The sequence below is a fragment of the Acipenser ruthenus genome, chromosome 17, assembly GCF_902713425.1.
Source record: "Acipenser ruthenus chromosome 17, fAciRut3.2 maternal haplotype, whole genome shotgun sequence".
NCBI lineage: Eukaryota > Metazoa > Chordata > Actinopteri > Acipenseriformes > Acipenseridae > Acipenser > Acipenser ruthenus.
The window spans coordinates 10,249,536-10,265,699 of NC_081205.1; the positions used below are offsets into that span (position 1 = coordinate 10,249,536).

General features: G+C 38.8%; 1 protein-coding gene across 1 annotated transcript in view; it reads right to left on the reverse strand.

Annotated features, from left to right (window-relative positions):
* LOC117422830 (urotensin-2 receptor) overlaps window positions 1-16,164 on the reverse strand; it is a 55,631-nt gene that overhangs the window by 20,825 nt on the left and 18,642 nt on the right. The gene's annotated exons all lie outside the window — the stretch shown is intronic.

Consider the following 16,164-nt stretch of genomic DNA (forward strand, 5'->3'; position numbering starts at 1 on the left):
TAACCAGTTCTTGTATCGGTGGTAGGTAGTTGTTTTCCATAGAGAGAGTTGTCACTTTAGTGACTATTCCACACATATTGGAGCAATTAAACCTCTTGAAGTGACTATTCAATTATATTTATTCAACCTCTTACTGAACAGCCCGTCTGGACCATAGCAATTACCAGCAATGGCAATATAATGGAACCTAGTGGTCCCATTATAAGCAGTAGCACATACACACACACACACTACTCCAGCAACTGCTGGACAGTCCGTTGACCAGCAATAGTCTGGAATTGGGGCACACATTACTGGTTTATGAACCCCCAGTACAGGTTTACAGCAATTTGATTCTTTCAAAGGCGTAGACAACAACCAGTTTATTTGTCTTGAACCAGCATGACCAGTACAGCTACAGTTATATTAACATTGTAATTGTGTGTAAGTACACATATATTTATTAAGTAGCTACTATGTAAATACAGTAATTAGAGACACTTAATGTAACGTGTTACCGGTCCTTCAAGTTTTCAAAATCACAAATTAGAAATAAACCGATCACCGTTAGAGTTTGTAAAAATTCCAGTACAACTTATACTGTGTAATAGGGGTCAATTTAAAAAAAACAACAACATTTTATTTGTTAATTAGTACTTCCTGGCAACAGTTTGTGTGATTTATAATAAGGTCTTTTATTATAACAGAAGTCATTTGGGGGGCTCCCGAGTGGCGCATCCATTAAAGGCGCTCCGCGCGGAGTGCACGATGTGCCCTATAGCCTGGAGATCGCAGGTTCGAATCCAGGCTATGTCACAGCTGACCGTGACCGGGAGTTCCTAGGAGGCGGCGCACAATTGGCTGAGCACTGCCCGGGTAGGGAGGGCTTAGGTCGGCAGGGGAATCCACGGCTCACCCCGCATCAGCGACCCCTGTGGCCGATAGGGCGCCTGTGGCTCTGCAGCGGAGCCACCAGATCTGTGTTGTCCTCCGGCACTATAGATCTGGTGGCATTGCTGTGGATCTGCAGTGCGAAAAATGACGGCTTGGCAGGAGCACGTTTCGGAGGACGCGTGTTCCAGCCTCCGTTTCCCAAGTCGGCGCGGGGGCTGTGAGCGGTGAGCCGGGGATACAGATAATTATTGGGCATGCTAAATTGGGGGGAAAATCGGGGTAAAAATAATTGGCGACGACTAAATTTAAAAAAAAAAAAAACAGAAGTCATTTTAAAAATGATATAATACGCTATTAAGTTATTTTATAAATGTTCTTTATTAAAAGTATGTATAAGCAATTAGCATCTGAAAGTGCTGTTTCACATAGAATATAAAATACGGACAAAATCTCTTCAGAAATGTTTACCATAGTAAAAGCATGCAAAGTGTAATAAAGCAGTGATAGCATGGTAAAGCATAGTTAAGCATTGTAAAGCCCAGAAAGCATATTTAAAGAAAATGGAAAACCATTATAAACTATGACAAACAGTATCAGATAACAGCAAAATTACAATGAAAATTCACCATGGTAAACTTTTATAAGTGCAACATTTTCAATGGCAGGTTAATTGTTTTATTGAACTAAACAAACCTTAGCCAAATCACTGAAGTACACCATTATTTTATAATACAGTGCCTGTTTAATATGGAGTGAAATGGCACTGCAAGAATGGAGCTGCCTGTAGTTTAGACCTAGAGATACTATAAAACCTCAATACACTTTCTCACAGGAATTCACTGATTCTGCTTTTCGCACCTTTCACACAGATACCAAGCCCTGGTGTTGTGTGCCCGCACCTATTTCATACCCTGTTGTCAGTTTGCTCAGCGAGATGGGTGTTGTTTGGCTGTGAGGTTGTTTTGAAATATAAAGCCGGATTCAAGTAGAAGAGATTGTATGTTAGCTCACACTAACACAACAAACAGACCAATCATATATCCAGCTGTATGAGAGGGAGCTGGTGGGTGGGGTGGTTGACTCCTGTATCAGCTGACAGCACCATTGCCCTCATCTCATTGTCAACACATATGGAATGGTTTGCTTGACAGAAACCACCTGTCCCCAGTGCAGTGTTGTGACGTGTTTCAGTATTGAGGGTTGCTGCTGCTGCTGGGCTATACAAGTGGAAGCTGAGCTCCTGGACTCAGTGACTCTGCACCAGCCTCTTGAACAATTACAGTGCACCTGCAACGCTGTGCTGAGCACAAGGCAATGAGGCATCCCATTCAGAGAGGATTGTTACCACACAAGAAGACAGTGAAGACGGGGGTTGTAGCTAACACAATCATTGCATAAATCGTGCATGTCATTATATTCACTATATAGGCTTCAGTTTTGGAAGAAACATATTGTATAGTAAACCTGTATTTTCAAATCAGTTATTAGGCTGAGCGAAGGTTTGGTCCAGTAGTTAGATTTGCAGTCGTTTTTCTCCATGGTTATCACTACCCTCTATCAGAGAAACAATAAAACAATAAAGCAACGCAGATACTGTAAATAGATTAGTTGAAAAGGTTGTTTTCCTTGATTGGTGGTTGATTTGATTCACCTACTCTCTATGCCACAGTTGGATTTTTAGAGCATTTTACAGCATTGGAGAATCACCCTAGAATCTGTAGTTATCCCAGGATTACTACCCCTAATAATAAGTGGTTAATGTAATGCAGGGGGATACCCTAGTGCAGTAAAGGCTCTAAAAACCCTGCTGTGGTTCATAAAGGGTATAGGTTGATCAAATCAAGAACCTGATAAACACTGTTATATTGGAATTGTTATTATACATATATTCCTCATAATGTGACCATTTACCAATTGTGAGTGCAGTCCACATCACCCAGTGATATAGGCATTTGAATCAAAGCTCATTTCAACGCTGAAGCCATTGAGCAAGACTATTCGAAACCTTTGTCATTTAATGTTCTTATGTATGTATTTATTCATTTATTTGTTTATTTATATGTCTTGGAGTGTATCACGGGAGAGACAATGAAACTGAAACGTTACAAATGAAAGAAATGCTATAACTAAATATGATACTGTTTATTACAAATAATTTATTTTTTGACGGAAACAAATACAAAGTGAACATGACTGTGGAAAACCGCAGCTTTAAACAGAGTGGGAGGTGGAAATTTGACAAGATCAAATAGACAATGTTTTGAAGTAATAACTTAATTTGAATATGCAGTCCATGAATTGTTTAATTCACTAGAAAAAGAAAAGAATGGCAAAAGGCAGCCAAGGTAAAATCTGCTTTCAAAATAATAGAAGTGTTTTTTTTGTTTTGTTTTGTTTTGTCCAGTGCAAAGTCAGACAAGAACAACAACACTGACTGATAAAAAGCAGTGGCCAATAGGAATTTATCTCAATCTGCGATGTGTACTTGCAAGGCCAAAAATAGCCAAAAGTTAAAAGCAGCAGAGAATTTGTAGAAAAATAATGATGCTTCCTGTTGCTAAGCTACATGCTAAAATGTAAGCTAAAATGTGAGTTTATTAACTAGAAATAAAGACTTATTTTTGTGTGGCGCTAGGTCAGTGAGTAGTTGTGTCCCGCAATAGCAGAATATGGTTCGACAGTGAATGTTTACAACTGTACCATTCTGTGCACTCTATATAATTAGAAACCAGGCACCAATGGAATCCCAGTTTGTTTACACCTCCTGGTCGTAGACTCACAAATTTTCATTTTCCTTGAAACTTTATTGCATCAATCTAAGAACTAAATGATCCTGTTACACCGACTGGCCAAAAAATGAGAGATTTATCTCTTCAGCAAAAGCATTGTTTAAAGGGCACATAAGGACCTTTTTATTTTATTGTGTTACATGTTCCCATGTGTTGCTACAACTGTTTACGTAAGGTGTGTGTATTGTTTTAATTATTATTATTTTTTACATTTTGACCACTTTTTTAAACTTTTACATTGCATTCTCTGCCTGAAGATTGCTTCCCATGTACCCTCATGGACCTACATTTCTCATCATCCTCCTGCTCACTGGTAAATCCATCTAATTTACATATGTGAGAAGGAGTTGTAACAACACATAGGAATAAAATGTAGGCTTCGGCATATTCAAGCTGTTACCACAATCGTACAGTACAGCATAACATTTTTTTTTATTTAATGTAAGCTTTGTGCTTTTGGCACCTGCTGGTGAAACCCTGTATTTCAGTAGTAATCTGTGACAAACCAGTTTCTAGACAGATAACGCCCTCTAGCATGCAGAAAAGGACAGGTTAACTGTACCATGCCAGATTTCGCCATTTGTATAGCTGGTTTTGGCTAGCACTGTAAGATTAGATGTCCCTGGTCCGCAATGTATGTGACCTACACTATTAAGCAACAGTATGGGAAAGCAGAAGGATCTCTGTGACTTCACAAGGTGATGGTGGATGCCAGTGCAATAAGCTCATCCTTCAACGCAGTGGCCGCATTGACCAACTTCAGTTGTAGGATGAAAATGTATTTGGAATAAATGAGAGTAAAATGTATTGGTTAAAATGATTGAAGAGATAAAGCATGTGCAAAAATGTGTGGAATGAAATATGGTAAACAATTAACCACGGTAATAGAGATTGGTTAATGGTGGGTTGCACTTGAATTGAGTAGCAGCTAAAGGGTTAAATTATATTGATAATTAGTAAGACAACTAAAACAGACTGTAGTCACATAAGTCCTAAGCCCATATAGTATAAATACCAGGCATGGAGGCGACACAGAAAGAGAAGCCTCTAATACCTCCAGGATCATCGTGGACCATCGGTGAATCAGTCTGACGGCTCTCTCTGGGGATTCAGGTAATCTGATCAAGTGCCTATCTCTGTTAATACTAGTGGCACATATTGTATCTAAACAATAATGTTTAATGTAGAATGTAATGTGGGTATTTGGAACTAATAGTTAAAACTTGAAACATGGCTTGCTCTCATCCTTATTGCGCAACAAAGTAGTTAATTCCAAGTTTACCTTAAATCATGAACCATACTGTGCCACCTTACACAGTGCCCATCAGGACAGTTACCTAGGTGTTCCTGGAATGTTAAAGTTTGCAGAAAACCACCAACAGAAAGAATCTTTCAACACTGGATACTTTCTATTTGAACAATGTCAGGAGCTACGCATTATATGTTAGTAAGGCCATTCTCAATTTGTTTGGCAAGTCAATGTTTGTAGCTTAGAGAAATTAGGTCAACCTACCTGCCATTAAACAGCACAACACTATTGTGCAGTTACAACAACTGTGTTTAATTTAAAATGTAAATGATTCCAACAAAATGTGCTTTAAAAGAATGCTTTAATAAAACCAGATGCAAGACCACAGTAGCAATCTACGCTCAGGCAAGGAAGCAATTAAGTTTGTTAAACTAAATTATCACACTAAAATCTGTCGAACTGTTAGCTGCACGCAAACCAAGGACAAAACAATAATAATTACATGGAAAGTTCAGTAATAGCTGGGGCCGCATTTCATTTGGTGTGGTACCCACTGATATCCCCACTGTAACTGTGGTCTGGAATCTACATTTTACACAAACTCCTCTGCCGGCCCAGACTGCTCCCCAACCTAAGTTGGATGCATCTGTTGTCACCACCTGATGGCTATGGATCACCCCCATCCTTACACCTTCACGCAGGTGAGAGGCTTACCTCCACCAGCGCAGGGCTTCCCAACATGCGCGAGACACGGTCGGCCAACGGTGTCTGACGCGTTTGGGATGTAGCCGGAAGACACTGAGCCATGCCTGAAGCGGGCGCATATGGAATAATCCCAGCTGGAGGGCTGATGAAGTTTCAACTTTTGACACAACACCAGAGGTACCATCGATCCCTGAAAAAACAGGGATAGACAATTCTGTATGGCGGCCACTCTGTCGCCTGACAAGTAGACTCGCATTGCAAGGGAGTCCAGCCAGAGTCCCAAGTAAACCGTACTTTGCACCAGTACTAATTGGCATTGTTGAGGGTGAGACCCAGCCTCAACAGATGCTCCATCACGATCGCCGTGTGGGCCACTGCTCCTTCCTGCGACTGGGAACAGATCAACCAGTCGTCCAGGTATTTCAACACCCTGATCCCCTGCTGCTGCAAGGGGGCCAGGATCGTATCCATGCACTTTGAGAATGTGCGGGGGGCTAAGGAGAGGCCGAATCGCAGGCGCCGGAGCCTGAGCGCAGGGAATGCTCTGCAAGGGGCTCTGGGATAGATGGAGGATGGGGAAGACCGGGGCTCCCAGCCCCGCGGACGGCTCAGCCAAGCTAGCTAGAGAAGCTGCACCGGAGAACCTGGTGAGTCTGCTGCTGCACAGATCTCGCAAAAAGTTGCATCTCCCAAGGCAGAGGAGGTGTGTTGCATGCCCAGGCCCCGGACGCAGAGAAAATGATGTGGCAACCGTGGATTGGAGGAGAAACAGTTGCACTCGCTAACCAAGGGGTCATGACTGACGGTACAAAAGGGGACGTGGCTAGGTGATCTGTTCCTTTTGTTATGGTTAAGCTGAAACCGAAAAAGGAGAACTGTAATTTAACCGTGAGTATTTTGTTTGTTTGTTGAGTCTAATTGTACTGTTTGTTATTATTAGACAGCTAACACGATCAGGAGCTGGCCCTACAGGCCAGCACTAAACCCGGACAACACTTCACAACTGTGCCCAAATAAACTGTATTTCACCACGAGCACTTTAGCACTCATTCTGGGCTTGTGATCGTGTGTGTGTCTTTGTGTGTGTTCTACTGTGTTTATTCTTTCGAACTGTGTTTATTATTTGGGACTGAAAACCCATCGTTTGGAACAGTGCAATACACATTGCTGTGTATTGCCTGGGATTATTATTTGTGGTCGCCAGACTGGGATTATAAATAAACATATTGTTTGGACTGTGAACTTTGTTGTCTGTTTTCTGTTTCGTAATCACATCAGCACTACCCCTGCGCACTGCAAGCCACTTTGCCACGGATAGCCATTAAATGTATTTATTTAAATGCTAGAAGTCTCAAAAACAAAACGTTAGAATTTAAAGCTACTGCACTACGATGTGATAGGTGTTACAGAAACTTGGTTATCCGAGAGTGATGGAGACGAATATAATATTAGTGGGTATACACTGTATAGGAAAGACAGGCAGGACAGAAGAGGCGGAGAGGTAGCGCTATACATAAAAAATAGTCTTGAAGCCCAGGTGTTAAATCTGGAAGAAAAAAACAACACAGAATCAATATGGGTCACAATAATGGACAAGAATTCAAAGGGCATAACAATAGGGGCATGCTATAGACCGCCAAATTCAGACACCGAGCAAAATAATTTGTTATACAATGACATTAGAAATACGTGTAGCAAAGGAGAAGTCATGCCAATGGGGGATTTCAACTTCCCCCATATAAAATAGGAAAACCCGGTGGGGAGCACAACAGGCGAAATTGAAATGGTAGAAATGACAAATGACTGCTAACTGACACAGTTTGCCAATGCACCAACTAGAGGGGAGGCATGCCTTGATTTAGTCTTTTCAAATAATGAAGACAGAATAACTAAAACAGAGGTTAGGGAACCATTGGCAGATCACATCATTTGAAGTGCTAGTTAAACCCCCAAAAGTAACAACTAAAGCTAAGGTTTACAATTTTAAAAAGGCAAACAATGAAGGAATACAACAAAGACCAACAGAAGTAGACTGGCGTAAAATAGAGGAAACATCCACAGAAACATCCACTATACTAGAGGCGCAAAACAATTACAGTACATCCCAAAAGTAGACAAATCAAAATCTAAAACAAAATGGCCAAAATGGTTTAATAGATATACTAGAGGCGCAAAACAATTACAGTACATCCCAAAAGTAGACAAATCAAAATCTAAAACAAAATGGCCAAAATGGTTTAATAGATCAATTAAAAAAAAATATTCAGAGAAAAAAGGCACTTTACAGAGCGTTTAAAAGGGACCAAGAACAAAGTACACAGAAAGAGTATTTGGAACTAAACACAAGTCAAAAAGAAAGTTAGAAAGGTCAAGAGGGAGACAGAAATGAGCATTGCCAAGGCGGCTAAAACCAATTCCAAAAAGTTTTTTTTCCAATATTATAACAACAAAACATTCAAGGAGGAAGTAAAATGTCTAAGAGACAGAAATGGGAAAATCATAGATGAAGAGAAAATAAAAGCAAATATATTAAATCAGTGTTTTTCAACCGGTGGGCCGCGGCCCACTAGTGGTCCGTGAGACACAAGGTAATGGGCAGCGGGCATTTTATTATGCTGAAAAGAATAACAATAGACACAAAAAGAAAATACAGTGTAACCCGGTTAATGTCCACTCGGTTAATATCCCAACCCGCTTATTATCACGTTTTTTTTTTTAAAACCACTTGCCACTCACCATAGGTTTCTATGTTAAATTAACTATTTTAATATCACTAGGAACCCTGCTTATTATTCCCTCAACACCCACCAGGCAACATTGCATGACTTTTTAAAATAAGGACAATATGTTTTTCAGATGCAGACTGGTGAAAAAGAGAAAGATTTAACGAAGCACAGTTGCACAACGATTATAGCTCAGTTCACACAGTTACTGATTCCAGGGAAGTGGCAAGCCGACTTAAATGGGGAACTCCAGTAAACTCCAGTAAACTCGAGGGAGAGCTATTTCATACAGACTCAATCACAGCAACTGGACAGGTTAGTACCTGTTAGTAGAGGGGCCTATCGGCAGCTCTGACATAAAATGTTCAGTGAATACCCGACCTGTGGCAGGCATATACACCAAAAGTATTGTTGGTGGTCGTCTTTGAATTGAAAGGGAACTGCAAGCTACCTAAAGTAGTATCAGTTTTAAAATGAAAATACATGTGTGCTATAACATCTGGTACAATCATGTTTAAAGGTGTTTTTAATATTTTACACAAAACAGTTCTCAGAATGGCTGTGTGGGATCCCAATTATAATATTTAATAGTATAATTACTCAGAATTAGTACATGGGAGAAGCAATTTTGAATTTGCCAAGTATACTATGTTACTTTTCTGTTTTACAAATAAACTGTGCTTTTAAAGGAAAATTGTTCTGTCTAGCCCACTTACAGCAAATTTGGCAGAACATAAATTAAAAAAGCAACAACAAATGCATACTTGAGATGCCTGTCATGATAGATAATATTGTAATTAAAATCCAGGCCAACTACATGTGTCTGGGTGTATTTTCCATATTTCCAGGTTAGATGTTATTATACAGAGGCCAATATACATAAACAAATGAGTACATCTGGTATGAGGTGCACTGTTTCAAAGCAGAATATTCAGAGGAGCTCATACTATAAAGCAGTTTAGCTTGGCCTGAAAAAATAACCCCAGTAGCGAGCACATTTAAACCTTATAAACCCGTATACACATTTACTATGTACATTTACGTGACAATGTTGCAGCTATAAATAAAGTAGTCCTTAACAAACATTAGGGGGAAAAAAAACTCCAATTACAATTCTAAAAAAAAAACAAAAAAACAGCTCAAGACTACTAAGAAGGCATTACAAAACTAGAAGCAAACAGCCTAAAATATATAACAGATACTGAATTAAGGTCCAGACTTTCAGAAAAATAGTAAATGGCTTTCCTAACCCCCCTATACTCTGTCTCTCTGTACTTTCAGATGAAGGCAAACACCACAATTGTGGAAGCAAGCTAGGGTGTTTGTTTAGCTTGCTCATGAGTTTAGAGAATATTTCTAAAGTCTGTTTTTATTAATAAAATACATTTGGATGTTTATTAAACTGTTTACCATTGCTAGTGAAACCAGCAAAAGTCCAGAACAGTTTCAAGAATATCAAACTTGATTTTACTACTGAAAACAGACTTTGAAAAAGCATTCATTAAATAACTTGTGTTAAAGCTTTGTGAATAGTTTTAGTCCATATTCTGTTTTAAGGAATGTTTTCAAGGACTGTATTTTTGAACATCCTTTTATGGGTATGTGAGGCTATTTCTGAATGGCAGAGTGTATTATAGTGTAATCTGTACAACAACATGTTCCAGGCTGATTTGACATCTTACAGACATGACTAATTACAGCGTGCATGATAATGTAAATATGTGACAAAGTACACATTAAATTCAAGGGCTGTAATAAGGAACATTTTTTTATAAACATCCTCTTAGGCTAAACAGTGCTTTGGAAATTGGGAAGAAAATGTTTAACCTTCTTTAAAAAAGTTAATTGATGAAAATGTCTTTAACAAAACATGCCTTAAAACAGTAATATTTTGTGAATAGGGCCCTGGTACATATATTTTAGTAAGGTTTTAAATCATACTCAATACAATGTTATCACTTCTTTTTTTAATTAAACTGTCAGGAAGCATAGACAGATATACAATATCAAGTTACTACAGTATTTTATAACCTAGATAGGGTAGTACACCTTTAAGTAATAAGTTAACTTCAACTGACGTCAAGTTACAAGGTGATAAAGGGGCCACCTCCCCTGTATCACAGCTCAACATCGAAAATTAGTACTTGATAATAACCAGCTGCAACACTGTACACCTGATTACCTTCACAGAATTACTGAATGGTGAATTATACAGCACAGGCATAAGAAATTATTTGGTGATTATACTGACATGAACTAATGGATGATGAATGAAAAGTGATCCAGGTACTTCAGTCTACCATAAAAAGAAAAGCTATGTATTCACATGACTTGGATGATAAGCCTCTGCATTAGCAGCACTGTCTAGAAATGTATACTGTATACTCTCAAAAGTGGTACTGGGCATGCTTGAGTGAGCTTCATGAGACATCTATAAAATAATACAAATATACAGATTTAAGTGTTTAGGATTGCTCCAGCTTTGTGGTTTTTGACTTACTATAGCAGGTCATTTTCACACCTTGAAAAAACAGCTGGAATCCTTTTAATCTGCATGGTGTCCGAAATCTGATGATAGACAGTAAGATGGCATTGATATACAAGACTTTTATCTACAGTAATTAATCTGAAATTGAGCATTTGATTCTTGTTTAAATCCAGCCTTTAAATTAGCACTTTTAGGTTATATTAAGACACTTGTTTTCTACTATTATAACAACCTCGACTTGCATAAGAAGGAAAAACATTGAGTGAAATAGCTCGCATCACTCGATTTTCAAGGTGTGGTATCCAAAGCATAATCAACAAGTACAGAGAAACATCATCTGTAATTGACAAACCCAGGACTGGAAGACAATATCCTTAAGGAAAAGAAAGAAGACACCTGTTGAATTGACAAAAGAACTGGCAGAAGGCACAGGTGTCGTTGTCCATCCATCAAGAGTCCAAAGTATCTTGTCCATAGTTCAATTTCTGTGTTATTGTGCATATTTTAGCCTTTTAGTCTTGTTCCCCTTTCTTAACAGAGGTATTCTTATTGCAACACATCCTTTGAGTCCTGATTTCAAGAGTGACCTTCATACTGTTGATTTGATGGACAATGACACCAGTGCCTTCTGCCAGTTCTGTTGCATGTTTTTGTCTGTGCTTTCATCATGGGGTTGTTGGCTATAGCTCACCACGCTGGCCAGGCGGGTTGGTGAGTGCCCCTTCCACTTTGGCCGAGTATGATACTCAAGCTTTCACAGCATGGTTGAACCTGCTAGAGTTAGGGGACCCCGCTGTACTTCGTCTTGAGAACCCATTGTCACCCACCTCCATCACGAGAGGTAGACTATCTGCAGGGCTGCCGAGCCCGCAACCTTTAGGGCTGCCTACATGCTTTCTATGATACCTCTTCACATTCCAAATTCTTATTTTAAGTCACTTAATAAAATGTTTTCTAAATTTATTTGGTCATTTAAAAAAGTTAAATTAAAAATTGATAAATTGTTTAGAAGTCATAAAGATAGTGGTATTAATTTACCTAACACCTTATGGTATTATTATGCCTATCAGATCAGACAATACTCACAGTGGTTATTACCTTCTTTAGCAGAAACACCATCAGTATTGAAATTAGAAGAAGAAATTCTGATGCATGCTCCACCCAGTTTCCTATATATATACAGTATATATACTATATATATATATATATATATATATATATATATATATATATATATATATATATATATATACAGTACTGTGCAAAAGTTTTAGGCAGGTGTGAAAAAATGCTGTAAAGTAAGAATGCTTTCAAAAATAGACATGTTAGTTTATATTTATCAATTAACAAAATGCAAAGTGAGTGAACAGAAGAAAAATCTACATCAAATCAATATTTGGTGTGACCACCCTTTGCCTTCTAAACAGCATCAATTCTTCTAGGTACACCTGCACACAGTTTTTGAAGGAACTCGGCAGGTAGGTTGGCCCAAACATCTTGGAGAACTAACCACAGTTCTGTGGATTTAGGCAGCCTCAGTTGCTTCTCTCTCTTCATGTAATCCCAGACAGACTCGATGATGTTGAGATCAGGGCTCTGTGGGGGCCATACCATCACTTCCAGGACTCCTTGTTCTTCTTTACGCTGAAGATAGTTCTTAATGACTTTCGCTGTATGTTTGGGGTCGTTGTCATGCTGCAGAATAAATTTGGGACCAATCAGATGCCTCCCTGATGGTATTGCATGATGGATAAGTATCTGCCTGTACTTCTCAGCATTGAGGATACCATTAATTCTGACCAAATCCCCAACTCCATTTGCAGAAATGCAGCCCCAAACTTGCAAGGAACCTCCACCATGCTTCACTGTTGCCTGCAGACACTCATTTGTGTACCGCTCTCCAGCCCTTCGGCGAACAAACTGCCTTCTGCTACAGCCAAATATTTCAATATTAGAGCACCTGCTGCCAGTTTTCTGCACCCCAGTTCCTGTGTTTTCGTGCATAGTTGAGTCGCTTGGCCTTGTTTCCACGTCGGGGGTATGGCTTTTTGGCCGCAAGTCTTCCATGAAGGCCACTTCTGACCAGACTTCTCTGGACAGTAGATGGGTGTACCATGGTCCCACTGTTTTCTGCCAATTCTGAGCTGATGGCACTGCTGGACATCTTCCGATTGCGAAGGGAAGTAAGCATGATGTGTCTTTCATCTGCTGCAGTAAGTTTCCTTGGCCGACCACTGCGTCTACGGTCCTCAACGTTGCCCGTTTCTTTGTGCTTCTTCAAAAGAGCTTGGACAGCACATCTGGAAACCCCTGTCTGCCTTGAAATTTCTGCCTGGGAGAGACCTTGCTGATGCAGTATAACTACCTTGTGTCTTGTTGCTGTGCTCAGTCTTGCCATGGTGTATGACTTTTGACAGTAAACTGTCTTCAGCAACCTCACCTTGTTAGCTGAGTTTGGCTGTTCCTCACCCAGTTTTATTCCTCCTACACAGCTGTTTCTGTTTCAGTTAATGATTGTGTTTCAACCTATATATTGAATTGATGATCATTAGCACCTGTTTGGTATAATTGTTTAATCATACACCTGACTATATGCCTACAAAATCCCTGACTTTGTGCAAGTGTACCTAGAAGAATTGATGCTGTTTTGAAGGCAAAGGGTGGTCACACCAAATATGGATTTGATTTAGATTTTTCTTCTGTTCACTCACTTTGTATTTAGTTAATTGATAAATATAATCTATTAACATGTCTATTTTTGAAAGCATTCTTTCTTTACACCATTTTTTCACACCTGCCTAAAACTTTTGCACAGTACTGTATATATATATATATATATATATATATATATATATATATATATATATATATATATATATATATATATATATTATTGGTAAATTTCTAAATAAATTTATATTGGTATTCAGGGATTTGGAATAGTCAACTGTTTGTATACAAAACCCAGATGGAATGACTCTCTGGCTAAATTTGTAATAAATAAAAGTTGGAGATTTTTTCCAAAGTGGAAAATTAATGTCATTAAGATGTTTAAAGGAAAAATGTCATTTGAATTGAGCTGACACTAGCATATATACACATATTAAAAGAGTAATTTCAAACCTAATGCAATCCTTTTCCATAAAGCATGTTCCCACCAAATGAGAATTATTTTTATTCAGTCAATCAAATCAAAATAAATTTGTTTCCAAATTATATTCCTTAATTATAAATATTACTGGGGCTGCTGACATAACAAAACAAAATCTGAGTTTGAAACAGCTTTGGGAAAAAGATGACTGATGAACATTGGAAATATATTTGTAATAATATCAAATTCTCTACTCCAAATGCCAGATGAAGGCATAATGTGCAATGTATCTAATTTTCATCAGTAAACTCTTGTAAAGGGATAACATTTGCAATAATATTGAACATTTAAAGGTTTTTTTTTCAGTATTCTGTATTATTAGCAGTTCAGAAATTGGTATTTTTAATGTGATTTCGAACATGATTTTCAGCTTTAACATCACACATTAACATTGACAGCAAGTTAAAGTAAAAAACAGGTTCATAAATAAATTAGGGCCCTATGAAAATCGTTTTATTATTTTCTGATTTCAGTTTTACCGATTTTAAAAATGTAATTAAGTTGATTTAATTTAATCAAGCCGCAGCAAACAAGTGTAAATCTATACAGGCTTCTATTTTTTTCCATTCGGTTTGAGTTCGTCTGCATTGGAGTAAAAGGGGCAGCAGTGTGGAGTAGTGGTTAGGCTCTGGACTCTTGACCGGAGGGTCGTGGGTTCAATCCCTGGTGGGGACACTGCTACTATACCCTTGAGCAAGGTACTTTACCTAGATTGCTCCAGTAAAAACCCAACTGTATAAATGGGTAGTTGTATGCATAAATAATGTGTAAAAAAAATAAAAAAAAATAATGTAAAAATAATGTGATATCTTGTAACAATTGTAAGTCGCCCTGGATAAGGGCGTCTGCTAAGAAGTAAATAATAATAAAAGTAATATTGCATTGAAAAAATAGTATTGTTAACTTTAAAAGCGAGTTTTATAAGTTTAAAAAAAAAAACACTTATTTTTTTTCTTTTTCCACTCCAACAAAACAAATTATTGTTTTTTGTTTCTCTGTATTAGTCATCAGTCATTACGGTAAAAAAAAAAAAAAAAAAAATACAAAACTACCTACAACAACAGGGAACTAACTGACTTACTTGCAACTTTAGACTTAGTTTTAAATTTCTAAGCCTTTCAGCTGAGGATTTTCCAGTTGTAAAAGTTATTTTTGACATTCTGAAAGGCTGTTACTGTATTAGTGAGGTAACTTTGCCTACAGTGAAAAAAACACATAGCAGGTTGCGTCTCGTCTTAAGTTACCATAGTAACAACCAGCAACGTCTTTATTTTAATTTTATTTTTTTAGCCAAGACTCCCTGCCCTATACTTTAGTATGCGTGACAATTAAAGTTTCACATTTTCCCTCCAAATATGTAATCTCAAACATAATACTCTACTGCCAAATGAAATGATATTGTAGTGTTCTCGGTTCCCGCAGGCAGGCGCATCACACAGGGCGAGGAAATCCACACACAGACGGAGGGCGGGCGCGAACACGGGTCCTCTCAATGTAGCGTTCTCGGTTCCCGCAGGCAGGCGCATCACACAGAGCGAGGAAAATCCACACACAGGCGGAGGGCGGGCGCGAACCCGGGTCCTCTCGCACTGAAGCATAGCGCCGATACCGCTGTACAAAAGCCGGCTCTTTTGTACAGCGGTATCGGCGCTATGCTTCAGTGCGAGAGGTCCCGGGTTCGCGCCCGCCCTCCGCCTGTGTGTGGATTTCCTCGCCCTGTGTGATGCGCCTGCCTGCGGGAACCGAGAACGCTACAATATGTTCTTATTAGCAAAATCAATTTTTAGTTATGGCTTCCCTTCAGAGTTTTTCAGTATAATCTAGCGTGGTAAATTGAGCCTTAATCAGCCGATCAACTGCGCTATGCTGCATTTCACATCTGACCCCTTCACAAGACATAGTGTGTTTCTTACCACTGATGCGATGCAAAACGAAACAAAGCAATTTCAATCCTCACTCCTACATTAACAGCACATACAACTGCTTACAGCAACGCTTTAGAAGGGGGCGGGAGGATGTGGATCGCTTCTCCAATTAAAACCTGTGCTCAGATCATGTGATCTGCCACTGCTAACACTGTGTTTAATGGGAGAAGGAGGCGTGCCTCCCTTTGTAAAAAAACAAAACAAAAAAACAAACAAAATAAAATGCTCCTCCAGGACCAGAACATCATCTGGCACTGCTAG